This window comes from Lethenteron reissneri, chromosome 39 (genome assembly GCF_015708825.2).
Source record: "Lethenteron reissneri isolate LAM-NWPU_2019-01 chromosome 39, ASM1570882v1, whole genome shotgun sequence".
In the NCBI taxonomy this organism is placed as follows: domain Eukaryota; kingdom Metazoa; phylum Chordata; class Hyperoartia; order Petromyzontiformes; family Petromyzontidae; genus Lethenteron; species Lethenteron reissneri.
The window spans coordinates 5939671-5956435 of NC_083817.1; the positions used below are offsets into that span (position 1 = coordinate 5939671).

Genomic DNA, 16765 nt, shown 5'->3' on the forward strand with positions numbered 1-16765 from the left:
GATGACCAGCTGGTTCCATGGTGTAATGGTTAGCACTCAGGACTCTGAATCCTGCGATCCGAGTTCAAATCTCGGTGGGACCTTTCCATAATTTTACGAATATTTATATTGTACTTTTGTTACAATTAAAATCTTGAGTTCTGAGTTAACGCGTTCCTTCGGAGTGGGCAGTTAGGAACTTGGTTCAACCAATCCGGGAGCGTACATGTTTGGGAGGGGCGCACCTCTGGTTGGCTGCTGGCTCGCGGTCACGTGACACACTTCAACCAATCCGAGAGCGTACATTTTTGGGAGGGTCTATGCACGATCGACAGACAGACAAATAATCCCTGGTGGGCAGTGTGGAACTGTTTTTCCTACCTGTATTATTTTAACTGAATATGTTTCAGGATCTAAGGCAGCCTTACTGTTGAGTCAGCAGTGAGTGCTCCCAGAATCACTCCACATGACAACCACTAAATTTGCAATCACTGATCTGAATTTCCCACATGGTGCTCAATCGTGCTGAATTACTATATGCCACGATTATACCTGCCCACATCTCGACTGTCATTTGGTTCTATTTTCATTCTCTTTCTCTCAGTTTTCACTCGTGTAATGAGACCAGATGACCAGTTGGTTCCATGGTGTAATGGTTAGCACTCAGGACTCTGAATCCTGCGATCCGAGTTCGAATCTCGGTGGGACCTTACCATAATTTTACGAATATATATTGTATTTTTGTTACAATTAAAATCTTGAGTTCTGAGTTAAGGCGTTCCTTCGGAGTGGGCAGGTAGGAACTTTGTTCAACCAATCCGGGAGCGTACATGTTTGGGAGGGGCGTACCTCTGGTTGGCTGCTGGCTCGCGGTCACGTGACACACTTCAACCAATCCGAGAGCGTTCGTGTTTGGGCGGGGCTATGCACGACAGACAGACAAATAATCCCTGGTGGGCAGTGTGGAACTGTTGTTCCTGCCTGTATTATTTTAACTGAATATGCTTCAGGATCTAAGGCAGCCTTGACTGTTGAGTCATCAGTGATTGCTCCCAAAATCACTCATCATGATAACCACTAAATCTGCAATCACTGATCTGAATTCCCACATCGTGCTCAATTTCTAGATGCCACGGTTACACCTAACCCATCGCCCTTCTGTAAATGGGTTATATTTGTCTTAACCTTTTCTCAATTCTCACTTGTGTAATGAGCCCGGTTCATCAGTTGGTTCCATGGTGTAATGGTTAGCACTCAGGACTCTGAATCCTGCGATCCGAGTTCAAATATCGGTGGGACCTATTCATGTTTTGACGAAACTTTGTTTAAAAGTTTTGTCATAATTAAATTTCTGAGTTCTGAGTTATTATTTCAACTGAATATGATTAAGCTTTTTGGTTATTTCGGTAAAGGCACGTTGGTACAAATGAAACTAAATAAATCACGACGTTTCGATAGCAACACAAGCCATCGTCTTCAGGTGAGGCAGCAGACATGGTCCTGCTGGCAGCAGACATCGCGGCTATCGCGATTTTCACCTAAACAAGATCGCTTGTGTTGCTATCGAAACGTCGTGATACTTTTTCTTTATTTCTACCTACGTGACTTTACCGAAAGAACCAAAGAGTATAGATTCCTGCAGTCAGGAAAGCTTCAAATCAAGAATGTTTCAGCTTCTAAGGCAGCCTGATTAATGAGTCAACATTGAGTCCTGTCTTCCCAAAATCACTCCGCATGACAATCACTAAATCTGCAATCACTGATCTGAATTACAACATCGTGCTGAATTACTATATGCCACGATTATACCTGCTCACATCTCCACTGTCATTTGGTTCTATTTTCCTTCTCTTTATCTCAGTTTTCACTCACGTAATGAACACAGGTCGCCAGTTGGTTCCATGGTGTAATGGTTAGCACTCAGGACTCTGAATCCTGCGATCTGAGTTCAAATCTCGGTGGGACATTCCCATAATTTTACGAATATTTTTATTGTACTTTTGTTACAATTAAAATCTTGACTTCTGAATTAACGCGTTCCTTCGGAGTGGGCAGTTAGGAACTTGGTTGGACAGCGCATTCGTGCATGACAGACAGACAAATAATCCCTGGTGGGCAGTGTGGAACTGTTGTTCCTGCCTGTATTATTTTAACTGAATATGCTTCAGGATCTAAGGCATCCTGACTGTTGAGTCATCAGTGATTGCTCCCAAAATCACTCATCATGATAACCACTAAATCTGCAATCACTGATCTGAATTCCCACATCGTGCTCAATTCCTAGATGCCACGGTTACACCTAACCCATCGCCCTTCTGTAATTAGGTTCTATTTGTCTTAACCTTTTCTCAATTCTCACTTGTGTAATGAGCCCGGTTCATCAGTTGGTTCCATGGTGTAATGGTTAGCACTCAGGACTCTGAATCCTGTGATCCGAGTTCAAATGTCGGTGGGACCTTTCCATAATTTTACGAATATTTATATTGTACTTTTGTTACAATTAAAATCTTGAGTTCTGAATTAACGCGTTCCTTCGGAGTGGGCAGTTAGGAACTTGCTTGGATAGCGCATTCGTGCACGACAAACAGACAAATAATCCTTGGTGGGCAGTGTGGAACTGTTTTTCCTACCTGTATTATTTTAACTGAATATGCTTCAGGATCTAAGGCAGCCTGTTGAGTCATCAGTGAGTGCTCCGAAAATCACTCATCATGATAAGCACTAAATCTGCAATCACTGATCTGAACTCCCGACATGGTGCTCAATCGTGCTGAATTACTATATGCCACGATTATACCTGCCCACATCTCGACTGTCATTTGGTTCTATTTTCATTCTCTTTCTCTCAGTTTTCACTCGTGTAATGTGCATAGATGACCAGCTGGTTCCATGGTGTAATGGTTATCACTCAGGACTCTGAATCCTGCGATCCGAGTTCAAATCTCGGTGGGACCTTTCCATAATTTTACGAATATTTATATTGTACTTTTGTTACAATTAAAATCTTGAGTTCTGAGTTAACGCGTTCCTTCGGAGTGGGCAGTTAGGAACTTGGTTCAACCAATCCGGGAGCGTACATGTTTGGGAGGGGCGCACCTCTGGTTGGCTGCTGGCTCGCGGTCACGTGACACACTTCAACCAATCCGAGAGCGTACATTTTTGGGAGGGTCTATGCACGATCGACAGACAGACAAATAATCCCTGGTGGGCAGTGTGGAACTGTTCTTCCTACCTGTATTATTTTAACTGAATATGTTTCAGGATCTAAGGCAGCCTTACTGTTGAGTCAGCAGTGAGTGCTCCCAGAATCACTCCACATGACAACCACTAAATTTGCAATCACTGATCTGAATTTCCCACATGGTGCTCAATCGTGCTGAATTACTATATGCCACGATTATACCTGCCCACATCTCGACTGTCATTTGGTTCTATTTTCATTCTCTTTCTCTCAGTTTTCACTCGTGTAATGAGACCAGATGACCAGTTGGTTCCATGGTGTAATGGTTAGCACTCAGGACTCTGAATCCTGCGATCCGAGTTCGAATCTCGGTGGGACCTTACCATAATTTTACGAATATATATTGTATTTTTGTTACAATTAAAATCTTGAGTTCTGAGTTAAGGCGTTCCTTCGGAGTGGGCAGGTAGGAACTTGGTTCAACCAATCCGGGAGCGTACATGTTTGGGAGGGGCGTACCTCTGGTTGGCTGCTGGCTCGCGGTCACGTGACACACTTCAACCAATCCGAGAGCGTTCGTGTTTGGGCGGGGCTATGCATGACAGACAGACAAATAATCCCTGGTGGGCAGTGTGGAACTGTTGTTCCTGCCTGTATTATTTTAACTGAATATGCTTCAGGATCTAAGGCAGCCTTGACTGTTGAGTCATCAGTGATTGCTCCCAAAATCACTCATCATGATAACCACTAAATCTGCAATCACTGATCTGAATTCCCACATCGTGCTCAATTCCTAGATGCCACGGTTACACCTAACCCATCGCCCTTCTGTAATTAGGTTCTATTTGTCTTAACCTTTTCTCAATTCTCACTTGTGTAATGAGCCCGGTTCATCAGTTGGTTCCATGGTGTAATGGTTAGCACTCAGGACTCTGAATCCTGTGATCCGAGTTCAAATGTCGGTGGGACCTTTCCATAATTTTACGAATATTTATATTGTACTTTTGTTACAATTAAAATCTTGAGTTCTGAATTAACGCGTTCCTTCGGAGTGGGCAGTTAGGAACTTGGTTGGATAGCGCATTCGTGCACGACAAACAGACAAATAATCCTTGGTGGGCAGTGTGGAACTGTTTTTCCTACCTGTATTATTTTAACTGAATATGCTTCAGGATCTAAGGCAGCCTGTTGAGTCATCAGTGAGTGCTCCGAAAATCACTCATCATGATAAGCACTAAATCTGCAATCACTGATCTGAACTCCCGACATGGTGCTCAATCGTGCTGAATTACTATATGCCACGATTATACCTGCCCACATCTCGACTGTCATTTGGTTCTATTTTCATTCTCTTTCTCTCAGTTTTCACTCGTGTAATGAGCATAGATGACCAGCTGGTTCCATGGTGTAATGGTTAGCACTCAGGACTCTGAATCCTGCGATCCGAGTTCAAATCTCGGTGGGACCTTTCCATAATTTTACGAATATTTATATTGTACTTTTGTTACAATTAAAATCTTGAGTTCTGAGTTAACGCGTTCCTTCGGAGTGGGCAGTTAGGAACTTGGTTCAACCAATCCGGGAGCGTACATGTTTGGGAGGGGCGCACCTCTGGTTGGCTGCTGGCTCGCGGTCACGTGACACACTTCAACCAATCCGAGAGCGTACATTTTTGGGAGGGTCTATGCACGATCGACAGACAGACAAATAATCCCTGGTGGGCAGTGTGGAACTGTTCTTCCTACCTGTATTATTTTAACTGAATATGTTTCAGGATCTAAGGCAGCCTTACTGTTGAGTCAGCAGTGAGTGCTCCCAGAATCACTCCACATGACAACCACTAAATTTGCAATCACTGATCTGAATTTCCCACATGGTGCTCAATCGTGCTGAATTACTATATGCCACGATTATACCTGCCCACATCTCGACTGTCATTTGGGTCTATTTTCATTCTCTTTCTCTCAGTTTTCACTCGTGTAATGAGACCAGATGACCAGTTGGTTCCATGGTGTAATGGTTAGCACTCAGGACTCTGAATCCTGCGATCCGAGTTCGAATCTCGGTGGGACCTTACCATAATTTTACGAATATATATTGTATTTTTGTTACAATTAAAATCTTGAGTTCTGAGTTAAGGCGTTCCTTCGGAGTGGGCAGGTAGGAACTTGGTTCAACCAATCCGGGAGCGTACATGTTTGGGAGGGGCGTACCTCTGGTTGGCTGCTGGCTCGCGGTCACGTGACACACTTCAACCAATCCGAGAGCGTTCGTGTTTGGGCGGGGCTATGCATGACAGACAGACAAATAATCCCTGGTGGGCAGTGTGGAACTGTTGTTCCTGCCTGTATTATTTTAACTGAATATGCTTCAGGATCTAAGGCAGCCTTGACTGTTGAGTCATCAGTGATTGCTCCCAAAATCACTCATCATGATAACCACTAAATCTGCAATCACTGATCTGAATTCCCACATCGTGCTCAATTCCTAGATGCCACGGTTACACCTAACCCATCGCCCTTCTGTAATTAGGTTCTATTTGTCTTAACCTTTTCTCAATTCTCACTTGTGTAATGAGCCCGGTTCATCAGTTGGTTCCATGGTGTAATGGTTAGCACTCAGGACTCTGAATCCTGTGATCCGAGTTCAAATGTCGGTGGGACCTTTCCATAATTTTACGAATATTTATATTGTACTTTTGTTACAATTAAAATCTTGAGTTCTGAATTAACGCGTTCCTTCGGAGTGGGCAGTTAGGAACTTGGTTGGATAGCGCATTCGTGCACGACAAACAGACAAATAATCCTTGGTGGGCAGTGTGGAACTGTTTTTCCTACCTGTATTATTTTAACTGAATATGCTTCAGGATCTAAGGCAGCCTGTTGAGTCATCAGTGAGTGCTCCGAAAATCACTCATCATGATAAGCACTAAATCTGCAATCACTGATCTGAATTCCCGACATGGTGCTCAATCGTGCTGAATTACTATATGCCACGATTATACCTGCCCACATCTCGACTGTCATTTGGTTCTATTTTCATTCTCTTTCTCTCAGTTTTCACTCGTGTAATGAGCATAGATGACCAGCTGGTTCCATGGTGTAATGGTTAGCACTCAGGACTCTGAATCCTGCGATCCGAGTTCAAATCTCGGTGGGACCTTTCCATAATTTTACGAATATTTATATTGTACTTTTGTTACAATTAAAATCTTGAGTTCTGAGTTAACGCGTTCCTTCGGAGTGGGCAGTTAGGAACTTGGTTCAACCAATCCGGGAGCGTACATGTTTGGGAGGGGCGCACCTCTGGTTGGCTGCTGGCTCGCGGTCACGTGACACACTTCAACCAATCCGAGAGCGTACATTTTTGGGAGGGTCTATGCACGATCGACAGACAGACAAATAATCCCTGGTGGGCAGTGTGGAACTGTTCTTCCTACCTGTATTATTTTAACTGAATATGTTTCAGGATCTAAGGCAGCCTTACTGTTGAGTCAGCAGTGAGTGCTCCCAGAATCACTCCACATGACAACCACTAAATTTGCAATCACTGATCTGAATTTCCCACATGGTGCTCAATCGTGCTGAATTACTATATGCCACGATTATACCTGCCCACATCTCGACTGTCATTTGGTTCTATTTTCATTCTCTTTCTCTCAGTTTTCACTCGTGTAATGAGACCAGATGACCAGTTGGTTCCATGGTGTAATGGTTAGCACTCAGGACTCTGAATCCTGCGATCCGAGTTCGAATCTCGGTGGGACCTTACCATAATTTTACGAATATATATTGTATTTTTGTTACAATTAAAATCTTGAGTTCTGAGTTAAGGCGTTCCTTCGGAGTGGGCAGGTAGGAACTTGGTTCAACCAATCCGGGAGCGTACATGTTTGGGAGGGGCGTACCTCTGGTTGGCTGCTGGCTCGCGGTCACGTGACACACTTCAACCAATCCGAGAGCGTTCGTGTTTGGGCGGGGCTATGCACGACAGACAGACAAATAATCCCTGGTGGGCAGTGTGGAACTGTTGTTCCTGCCTGTATTATTTTAACTGAATATGCTTCAGGATCTAAGGCAGCCTTGACTGTTGAGTCATCAGTGATTGCTCCCAAAATCACTCATCATGATAACCACTAAATCTGCAATCACTGATCTGAATTCCCACATCGTGCTCAATTCCTAGATGCCACGGTTACACCTAACCCATCGCCCTTCTGTAATTAGGTTCTATTTGTCTTAACCTTTTCTCAATTCTCACTTGTGTAATGAGCCCAGTTCATCAGTTGGTTCCATGGTGTAATGGTTAGCACTCAGGACTCTGAATCCTGTGATCCGAGTTCAAATGTCGGTGGGACCTTTCCATAATTTTACGAATATTTATATTGTACTTTTGTTACAATTAAAATCTTGAGTTCTGAATTAACGCGTTCCTTCGGAGTGGGCAGTTAGGAACTTGGTTGGATAGCGCATTCGTGCACGACAAACAGACAAATAATCCTTGGTGGGCAGTGTGGAACTGTTTTTCCTACCTGTATTATTTTAACTGAATATGCTTCAGGATCTAAGGCAGCCTGTTGAGTCATCAGTGAGTGCTCCGAAAATCACTCATCATGATAAGCACTAAATCTGCAATCACTGATCTGAATTCCCGACATGGTGCTCAATCGTGCTGAATTACTATATGCCACGATTATACCTGCCCACATCTCGACTGTCATTTGGTTCTATTTTCATTCTCTTTCTCTCAGTTTTCACTCGTGTAATGAGCATAGATCACCAGCTGGTTCCATGGTGTAATGGTTAGCACTCAGGACTCTGAATCCTGCGATCCGAGTTCAAATCTCGGTGGGACCTTTCCATAATTTTACGAATATTTATATTGTACTTTTGTTACAATTAAAATCTTGAGTTCTGAGTTAACGCGTTCCTTCGGAGTGGGCAGTTAGGAACTTGGTTGGATAGCTCATTCGTGCACGACTCACAGACAAATAATCCCTGGTGGGCAGTGTGGAACTGTTGTTCCTACCTGTATTATTTTAACTGAATATGCTTCAGGATCTAAGGCAGCCTGACTGTTGAGTCATCAGTGAGTGCTCCCAAAATCACTCATCATGATAACCACTAAATCTGCAATCACTGATCTGAATTCCCACATCGTGCTCAATTGCTAGATGCCACGGTTTCACCTAACCCATCGGTCCTTCTGTAATTGGGTTCTATTTGTCTTAACTTTTTCTCAATTCTCACTTGTGTAATGAGCCCGGTTCATCAGTTGGTTCCATGGTGTAATGGTTAGCACTCAGGACTCTGAATCCTGCCATCCGAGTTCAAATCTCGGTGGGACCTGATCATGTTTTGTCATAATTACATTTCTGAGTTCTGAGTTATTATTTCAACTGAATATGATTAAGCTTTTTGGTTATTTCGGTAAAGCACGTTGGTACAAATGAAACTAAATAAATCACGACGTTTCGATAGCAACACAAGCCATCATCTTCAGGTGAGGCAGCAGACATAGTCCTGCTGGCAGCAGACATCGCGGCTATCACGATTTTCACCTAAACAAGATCGCTTGTGTTGCTATCGAAACGTCGTGATACTTTTTCTTTATTTCTACCTACGTGACTTTACCGAAAGAACCAAAGAGTATAGATTCCTGCAGTCAGGAAAGCTTCAAATCAAGAATGTTTCAGCTTCTAAGGCAGCCTGATTAATGAGTCAACATTGAGTCCTGTCTTCCCAAAATCACTCCGCATGACAATCACTAAATCTGCAATCATTGATCTGAATTTCCACATCGTGCTGAATTACTATATGCCACGACTACCTGCCCACATCTCCACTGTCATTTCGTTCTATTTTCCTTCTCTTTCTCTCAGTTTTCACTCGTGTAATGAGCACAGGTCACCAGTTGGTTCCATGGTGTAATGGTTAGCACTCAGGACTCTGAATCCTGCAATCCGAGTTCAAATCTCGGTGGGACCTTCCCCATATTTTTACGAATATGTATATTGTACTTTTGTTACAATTAAAATCTTGAGTTCTGAGTTAACGCGTTCCTTCAGAGTGGGCAGGTAGGAACTTGGTTCAACTAATCCGAGAGCGAACATGTTTGGGAGGGGCTATGCACGACAGACAGACAAATAATCCCTGATGGACAGTGTGGAACTGTTCTTCCTACCTATATTATTTTAACTGAATATGCTTCAGGATCTAAGGCAGCCTGACTTGAGTCAGCAGTGAGTGCTCCCAAAATCACTCCACATGACAACCTCTAAATCTGCAATCACTGATCTGAATTCCCACATCGTGCTCAATTCCTAGATGCCACGGTTCCACCTAACCCATCGGTCCTTCTGTAATTGGTTTCTATTTGTCTTAACCTTTTCTCAATTCTCACTTGTGTAATGAGCCCGGTTCGTCAGTTGGTTCCATTGTGTAATGGTTAGCACTCAGGACTCTGAATCCTGCAATCCGAGTTCAAATCTCGGTGGGACCTTCCCATAATTTTACGAATATTTATATTGTACTTTTGTTACAATTAAAATCTTGAGTTCTGAATTAACGCGTTCCTTCGGAGTGGACAGGTAGGAACTTGGTTCAACCAATCCGGGAGGGTACATATTTGGGAGGGGCGCACCTCTGGTTGGCTGCTGGCTCGCGGTCACGTGACAGACTTCAACCAATCCGAGAGCGTACGTGTTTGGGCGGGGCTATGCACGACAGACAGACAAATAATCCCTGGTGGGCAGTGTGGAATTGTTGTTCCTGCCTGTATTATTTTAACTGAATATGCTTCAGGATCTAAGGCAGCCTGACTGTTGAGTCATCAGTGATTGCTCCCAAAATCACTCATCATGATAACCACTAAATCTGCAATCACTGATCTGAATTCCCACATCGTGCTCAATTCCTAGATGCCACGGTTACACCTAACCCATCGCCCTTCTGTAATTGGGTTCTATTTGTCTTAACGTCTTCTCAATTCTCACTTGTGTAATGAGCCCGGTTCATCAGTTGGTTCCATGGTGTAATGGTTAGCACTCAGGACTCTGAATCCTGCGATCCGAGTTCAAATCTCGGTGGGACCTAATCATGTTTTGACAAAACTTTGTTTAAAAGTTTTGTCATAATTCAATTTCTGAGTTCTGAGTTATTATTTCAACTGAATATGAGTCAGCTTTTTGGTTATTTCGGTAAAGGCACGTTGGTAGAAATAAAACAAAATAAATCACGACGTTTCGATAGCAACACAAGCCATCGTCTTCAGGTGAGGCAGCAGACATCGTGCTGCTGGCAGCAGACATCGCGGCTATCGCGATTTTCACCTGAACACGATCGCTTGTGTTGCTATCGAAACGTCGTGATTATTTTTCTTAATTTCTACCTACGTGACTTTACCGAAATAAACAAAGAGTATAGATTCCTGCAGTCACGAAAGCTTCAAATCAAGAATGTTTCAGCTTCTAAGGCAGCCTGATTAATGAGTCAACAGTGAGTCCTGTCCTCTCAAAATCACTCTGCATGACAATCACTAAATCTGCAATCATTGATCTGAATTCCCATATCGTGCTGAATTACTATATGCCACGATTATACCTGCTCACATTTCCACTGTCATTTGGTTCTATTTTCCTTCTCTTTCTCTCAGTTTTCACTCGTGTAATGAGCACAGGTTACCCGTTGGTTCCATGGTGTAATGGTTAGCACTCAGGACTCTGAATCCTGCGATCCGAGTTCAAATCTCGGTAGGACCTTCCCATATTTTTACGAATATTTATATTGTACTTTTGTTAGAATTAACAGGACCCTGCGGGGTGGGCTGGTCGGAACGAATAACCAAAGAATAGAAACATAATGTATTATTACACTTGTTTAGCCAGGAAAGCCTCACTGAGTCTAAAGGTTTTTGTAGGGTCCTGCCAAATGTTTGCAGTAGGGGGCGATGTTGCTACACCTAATCGGACGATCCGAAGGGAGATTTTGAGGCCTAGTTCTAGGCTTTAGGCCTAGCTGTCGGCTTTAGGGCGCTGTGAGTTAATTTTTAATTTAAATGTTTTAATTATTAATGTATAATTTAAATGTTTTAATTATTAATGTAAAAGCTTTAAATGTAAATGTTTCTATTTTAAAACATCCGGGAATGTAACATTGTTAAACATTAACTCCCTTTCACACACGCGGGGGTACGATACGAAGGTAGACTTTGAGGCCTAGTTCTAGGCTTTAGGCCTAGCTGTAGGCTTTAGGGCGCTGTGAGTTTTTTTATTTAATTTCAAAGTTTTAATTAAAAGCTATCTCAGGGAATTATAAGGGAATGTTACACGTGTTTAGCCAGGAAAGCCTCATTAATTTAAATGTTTTAATTAAAAGCTATCTGAGGGAATTATAAGGGAATGTTACACTTGTTTAGCCAGGAAAGCCTCACAGAGTCTAAAGGTTTTTGTAGGGTCATGCCAAGTGTTTTCAGTAGGGGGCGATGTTGCTACACGTAATCGGACATCGGACGGACGGACGATATAATCTATTGTAGGCTGGTCCACTTCGTTCCTACCAGTAAAATCTTGAGTTCTGAGTTAACGCGTCCCTTCGGAGTGGGCAGGTAGGAACTTGGTTCAACCAATCCGGGAGCGTACATGTTTGGGAGGGGCGCACCTCTGGTTGGCTGCTGGCTCGCAGTCACGTGACGCACTTCAACCAATCCGATAGCGTACATTTTTGGGAGGGACTATGCACGACAGACATACAAATAATCCCTGATGGGCAGTGTGGAACTGTTCTTCCTACCTGTTTTATTTTAACGGAATATGCTTCAGGATCTAAGGCAGCCTGACTGTTGAGTCAGCAGTGAGTGCTCCCAAAATCACTGCACATGACAACCTCCAAATCTGCAATCACTGATCTGATTTGCAACATCGTGCTCAATTTCTCTATGCCACGGTTACTCCTGCCCATATCCCCTATTTATTTGGTTCTATTTGCCTTCACTTTTTATTAAGTCACTCGTATGTCTCCGCATGTCGAGTTAAGGAATTGCGAACTGAGCTGTGGTGGGTGCAATGGTGTAATGGTTAGCACTCAGGACTCTGAATCCTGTGTTCTGCGTTCAAATCTCGGTGGAACCAAGTGTATTTTTGTGTTGCAATAAATACATCCTCCGTATGTCGAGTTCAATCAATGTATTCGTTCTCATTTGACAAGTTAAATTTTTTTGGGTCTAGTAATTTTTCGTGAAATCCATCTTGTTCTTACAAGAGCTGATTTCAATGCTACAGCTCCCACCACAGCTCAGTTCACAATTCCTTAATACGCGCCGTTTTCTAGTTCGCCTTTAACGCCCTGAAAAGTGCCACGTCAACGGCCTTCAGACAATAAAAGTCTTTACTGCACTAACTCCTTAGAGGGCTTAAGCTCTGCTTGTTGGTCAGTGATTAATCGATTACATTTTTTATTGAGAACACTTCATTGGTGCAAAAAAGAAAAACCTCCACCGTCAGCGGCCACGATCTATCCACCGCTGGATGAAGATATCCGCACATTGCCGCAAATTCACATCGGGTGAAGAAACAATCGATTGTGGAGCAACTATCCATTTAGCGTCTGCATGCGTGATGATTTAATGACTCCATCTCTGGTGCACATGTTCTCCGGCACTCAAACCTGAGCCAGCACACTTCGATTTAATTTATGGATGTACTGCCTCCTGGTCCTACGTTTACACAATCATAAAACATTACCAAATGTGTGAATAATGTGCGTGTTAAACCCCGTTTTTCTCTCCCCAATAATTTATTTAAAAGCAAATATTTAAAAAATGCATCCACAGGTTCCACCGAGATTTGAACTCGGATCGCAGGATTCAAAGTCCTGAGTGCTAACCATTACACCATGGAACCAACTGATGAACCAGCCTCATTACACACGTGAGAATTGAGAAAAAGTGAAGGCATATCGAGACAAATGACAGAGGGGATATGGGCAGGTGGAACCGTGGCATATAGGAATTGAGCACGATGTTGAAAATCAGATAATTGATTGCAGATTTAGTGGTTGTCATGTGGAGTGATTTTGGGAGCACAGCACTCACTTTTGGCTCAACAGTCAGGCTGCCTTAGATCCTGGCGAGGTTACAAACGAGACGTGAACATAGTTCACAGGATTTAGAGTCCTGAGTGCTAATAACCATTATAATGGTACACTTGCCCTACTAACTTCATAATCTCTTAACAGCAACCACTCATTCTTAAAAAAAAAGTTGGAAGCAGCATTATTGTTTTAATGATTTAATACAATTGATTGAACCCACTCTTGTGTTGACTGTGTAACAAGATTTCTTTGTGAAGGTTCCATGGTGTAATGGTTAGCACTCAGGACTTTGAATCCTGCGATCCGAGTTCAAATCTCGGTGGAACCAAGTCATGTTAAACAAATGCTTTTGGTAGTTGTTTCAATAATTGGGATCACGAGTTCTTAGTAATTATTTAAACTGATTTTTCCTTATATAGGTAGGAACAATATGCTCCACACTGCTCACCAGGGATTTTTTGTCTGTCGTGCATAAATATATATAATATAAACAGCTCTTTGATTGGTGGAGACCTACTGCCGGGTACGGAGAGGGGAGGTGCCTAAGGGAGGAAGGTCAGGGGAGGGGCCTAAGGAAGGGGGGAAACAGGAGAGGGGCCTGAGGGGGGGGGGGGTCAGAGGAGGGGCCTAAGGATTTGGGGGGGTGTCAGGGGAGGGGCCTAAGGGAGGGGGGGTCAGGGGAGGAGCCTAAGGGAGGGGCCGATAGTTAAGGGGGCTGGCTACCTGGCTGGCTACCTGGCGACCTAAAGTCAAGTTATCGTTTATACAGCAGGTAGGAACAACTGTTCCACACTGCCCACCAGGAATTATTTGTCTGTCTGTCGTGCATGGCCCCTCACAAATATGTATGCTCTCGGATTGGTTGAAGTGCGTCACGTGACCGCGAGCCAGCAGCCAACCAGAGGTGTGCCCCTCCCAAACATGTACGCTCCCGGATTGGTTGAACCAAGTTCCTACCTGCCCACTCCGAAGGAACGCGTTAATTCAGAACTCAAGATTTTAATTGTAACAAAAGTACAATATAAATATTCGTAAAATTATGGGAAGGTCCCACCGAGATTTGAACTCGGATCGCAGGATTCAGAGTCCTGAGTGCTAACCATTACACCATGGAACCAACTGATGAAATGGACTCATTACACAAGTGAGAATTGAGAAAAAGTTAAGACAAATAGATCCCAATTTCGGAGGGGCGATGGGTTAGGTGTAACCGTGGCTCTTTGTCGTGCATAGCCCCCGCCCAAACACGTACGCTCTCGGATTGGTTGAACCAAGTTCCTACCTGCCCACTCCGAAGGAACGTGTTTTCGGTAAAGTCACGTCGGTAGAAATAAAACAAAATAAATCACGACGTTTCGATAGCAACACAAGCCATCGTCTTCAGGTGAGGCAGCAGACATCGTGCTGCTGGCAGCAGACATCGCGGCAATCGCGATTTTCACCTGAACACGATCGCTTGTGTTGCTATCGAAACGTCGTGATAATGTTTCTTTATTTCTACCTACGTGACTTTACCGAAAGAACCAAAGAGTATAGATTCCTGCAGTCACGAAAGCTACAAATCAAGAATGTTTCAGCTTCTAAGGCAGCCTGAATAATGAGTCAACATTGAGTTCTGTCCCCCCAAAATCACTCCGCATGACAATCACTAAATCTGCAATCACTGATCTGAATTTCAACATCGTGCTGAATTACTATACAGTTACACCTGCCCATGTCCCCTCTGTCGTTTGGCTCGATTTGCCTTCACTTTTTTTCAGTTTTCACTCGTGTCATAAAACTAGTTCATAAGGTGGTTCCTGGTGTAATGGTTAGCACTCAGGAATCTGAATACTGCAATTTGATCAAATCTTAAATTTAATAAAATCTTAAATTCATAGGTTTTTCATGAAAATCAGGAGATTTGCGTTTTGATTTTGACTCAACATGATTCAGTTTCTAAGACATCCTGCTTGCTCAGTAAAAAGTGAGAGAAATTAGCTCAATTGTTATTTTCCACGATGACACCTTCCCATATCCCTCCTGTCGTGTGTCGCAACTCTCTCTGCTTTCCCACTTGTGTCGTGTGTCGTGTTTACGAGGTGGTTCCATTGTGTTATGGTTCGCCCTCAGGGCTCTGAATCCTGCAATTTGAGTTCCAGTCTCAGCGGGTTCTTCCAAAACGTCGGCATACGTTTGCAAAACTTACAATGTTTTAATCTTGATTTGAAGCTTTCGTGACTGCAGTATGGATTCCAATGTATCGTTCCATCATTATGAAAATCACGAGTTTTCATTTTTTTTTTTTACTTGTGATGGAAACAGTATTTATTATAATGGCTATTGGAAATATGTCATAATGTGTGTTTGACAGGGGAATGGTACAGCTCAGATTCTTTAATTTATCACGATGAGAGGAACGTTTGGGTGACTGGAACAAGCCACATGGAGGAGTCAAGCACGAGTATTTACATTGAATACAGTCACAATAATACTTTTACTGTCTAAACAAACTAACTTCTTACATTTCTAACCGTGGCCTTTTCATTTAAATAATATTTCCCTTTTATCAAAGATCCTCTTTCAGAAGGGTACTGCTTTGGGATGTTTGAAAAATGGTAAGAAACCAGTGTACAGAGAAAACCCATGCAATACGAGGAGGGAAATACCCAAAGTTCAGCTAAATTTAGATTCAATTAATTTCTGTACTAACATCTCCATAGCACCTTCGCATGTACATTCAATGGATCATTACTGGACACGTGCAAATACACCATGACACATGCAACTACGTGACTTCACACGCAACTTCACCATTATACATGCAAACGCATAATTTCACATGCAGATGCGTACCCAGGAGGTGACTTTGCCTCATAACTAAATTCGAGAGGACAAAAAGCTGAACATTTGATTTCGATCCAGTCAGCTTATGCAATTGAATTTTTGATTTTTTTTTTTACTAAAACTTAAAATAAGTTTCTTTGTCGGTAAAAAAAAAACGTAATTCTAGATTTGAAGCTTTCGTGACTGCAAGGATTCATGCTCTTAGGTTTTTCGGTAAAGTCACGTAGGTAAAAAATAAAAAATAATAGAAATAATATAATAAAATAAAAAATAAATCACATTTATTTTATTTATATTATTATTTACATTAATTATTTTTTTTTACCTACGTGACTTTACCGAAAAACCTAAGAGTATAACAAAAACTTAACTTGGAGCTTTCGTGACTGCAGGAATTACTCTTTGGTTCTTTCGGTCAAGTCACGTATAAAGAGAAAAAAATAATTATTTGTAGGTCCCACCGAGATTTGAACTCGGATCGCAGGATTCAGAGTCCTGAGTGCTAACCATTACACCATGGAACCTCCACGTAGAGCTGCCTCATTGCACAATCTCTTGGCAGCAGCTGCTGAGCCCAAATTTAGAAAAGTCTTTTCTGAGAACCAAGCCATCTGCACTTGCTCCTGACACTGCATATCCTTTCTGTACTGCCATCTCCTGGCCAGTTTCACAAAGATAATTCATTTTAATA

The 16765-nt window shown here is 42.7% G+C and overlaps 1 protein-coding gene and 24 non-coding genes across 25 annotated transcripts in view; 22 read left to right on the top strand and 3 right to left on the bottom strand.

Moving 5' to 3' along the window:
* The window catches only part of FBXO4 (F-box protein 4), a 51351-nt gene that overhangs the window by 25132 nt on the left and 9454 nt on the right, over positions 1-16765 (top strand).
* On the top strand, positions 12-83 carry TRNAQ-CUG (transfer RNA glutamine (anticodon CUG)). The gene has a single exon. It is a non-coding gene; the product is annotated as a tRNA-Gln (tRNA).
* On the top strand, positions 618-689 carry TRNAQ-CUG (transfer RNA glutamine (anticodon CUG)). The gene has a single exon. It is a non-coding gene; the product is annotated as a tRNA-Gln (tRNA).
* TRNAQ-CUG (transfer RNA glutamine (anticodon CUG)) lies at positions 1209-1280 on the top strand. Its single transcript has one exon. It is a non-coding gene; the product is annotated as a tRNA-Gln (tRNA).
* Positions 1875-1951, top strand: TRNAQ-CUG (transfer RNA glutamine (anticodon CUG)). Its single transcript has one exon. It is a non-coding gene; the product is annotated as a tRNA-Gln (tRNA).
* On the top strand, positions 2366-2437 carry TRNAQ-CUG (transfer RNA glutamine (anticodon CUG)). Its single transcript has one exon. It is a non-coding gene; the product is annotated as a tRNA-Gln (tRNA).
* TRNAQ-CUG (transfer RNA glutamine (anticodon CUG)) lies at positions 2863-2934 on the top strand. The gene has a single exon. It is a non-coding gene; the product is annotated as a tRNA-Gln (tRNA).
* On the top strand, positions 3469-3540 carry TRNAQ-CUG (transfer RNA glutamine (anticodon CUG)). The gene has a single exon. It is a non-coding gene; the product is annotated as a tRNA-Gln (tRNA).
* Positions 4060-4131, top strand: TRNAQ-CUG (transfer RNA glutamine (anticodon CUG)). Its single transcript has one exon. It is a non-coding gene; the product is annotated as a tRNA-Gln (tRNA).
* On the top strand, positions 4557-4628 carry TRNAQ-CUG (transfer RNA glutamine (anticodon CUG)). The gene has a single exon. It is a non-coding gene; the product is annotated as a tRNA-Gln (tRNA).
* Positions 5163-5234, top strand: TRNAQ-CUG (transfer RNA glutamine (anticodon CUG)). The gene has a single exon. It is a non-coding gene; the product is annotated as a tRNA-Gln (tRNA).
* TRNAQ-CUG (transfer RNA glutamine (anticodon CUG)) lies at positions 5754-5825 on the top strand. Its single transcript has one exon. It is a non-coding gene; the product is annotated as a tRNA-Gln (tRNA).
* On the top strand, positions 6251-6322 carry TRNAQ-CUG (transfer RNA glutamine (anticodon CUG)). The gene has a single exon. It is a non-coding gene; the product is annotated as a tRNA-Gln (tRNA).
* On the top strand, positions 6857-6928 carry TRNAQ-CUG (transfer RNA glutamine (anticodon CUG)). Its single transcript has one exon. It is a non-coding gene; the product is annotated as a tRNA-Gln (tRNA).
* TRNAQ-CUG (transfer RNA glutamine (anticodon CUG)) lies at positions 7448-7519 on the top strand. The gene has a single exon. It is a non-coding gene; the product is annotated as a tRNA-Gln (tRNA).
* Positions 7945-8016, top strand: TRNAQ-CUG (transfer RNA glutamine (anticodon CUG)). The gene has a single exon. It is a non-coding gene; the product is annotated as a tRNA-Gln (tRNA).
* Positions 8437-8508, top strand: TRNAQ-CUG (transfer RNA glutamine (anticodon CUG)). The gene has a single exon. It is a non-coding gene; the product is annotated as a tRNA-Gln (tRNA).
* On the top strand, positions 9076-9147 carry TRNAQ-CUG (transfer RNA glutamine (anticodon CUG)). Its single transcript has one exon. It is a non-coding gene; the product is annotated as a tRNA-Gln (tRNA).
* On the top strand, positions 9590-9661 carry TRNAQ-CUG (transfer RNA glutamine (anticodon CUG)). The gene has a single exon. It is a non-coding gene; the product is annotated as a tRNA-Gln (tRNA).
* On the top strand, positions 10182-10253 carry TRNAQ-CUG (transfer RNA glutamine (anticodon CUG)). The gene has a single exon. It is a non-coding gene; the product is annotated as a tRNA-Gln (tRNA).
* Positions 10848-10919, top strand: TRNAQ-CUG (transfer RNA glutamine (anticodon CUG)). The gene has a single exon. It is a non-coding gene; the product is annotated as a tRNA-Gln (tRNA).
* On the bottom strand, positions 12987-13058 carry TRNAQ-UUG (transfer RNA glutamine (anticodon UUG)). Its single transcript has one exon. It is a non-coding gene; the product is annotated as a tRNA-Gln (tRNA).
* TRNAQ-UUG (transfer RNA glutamine (anticodon UUG)) lies at positions 13505-13576 on the top strand. The gene has a single exon. It is a non-coding gene; the product is annotated as a tRNA-Gln (tRNA).
* Positions 14294-14365, bottom strand: TRNAQ-CUG (transfer RNA glutamine (anticodon CUG)). The gene has a single exon. It is a non-coding gene; the product is annotated as a tRNA-Gln (tRNA).
* Positions 16527-16598, bottom strand: TRNAQ-CUG (transfer RNA glutamine (anticodon CUG)). Its single transcript has one exon. It is a non-coding gene; the product is annotated as a tRNA-Gln (tRNA).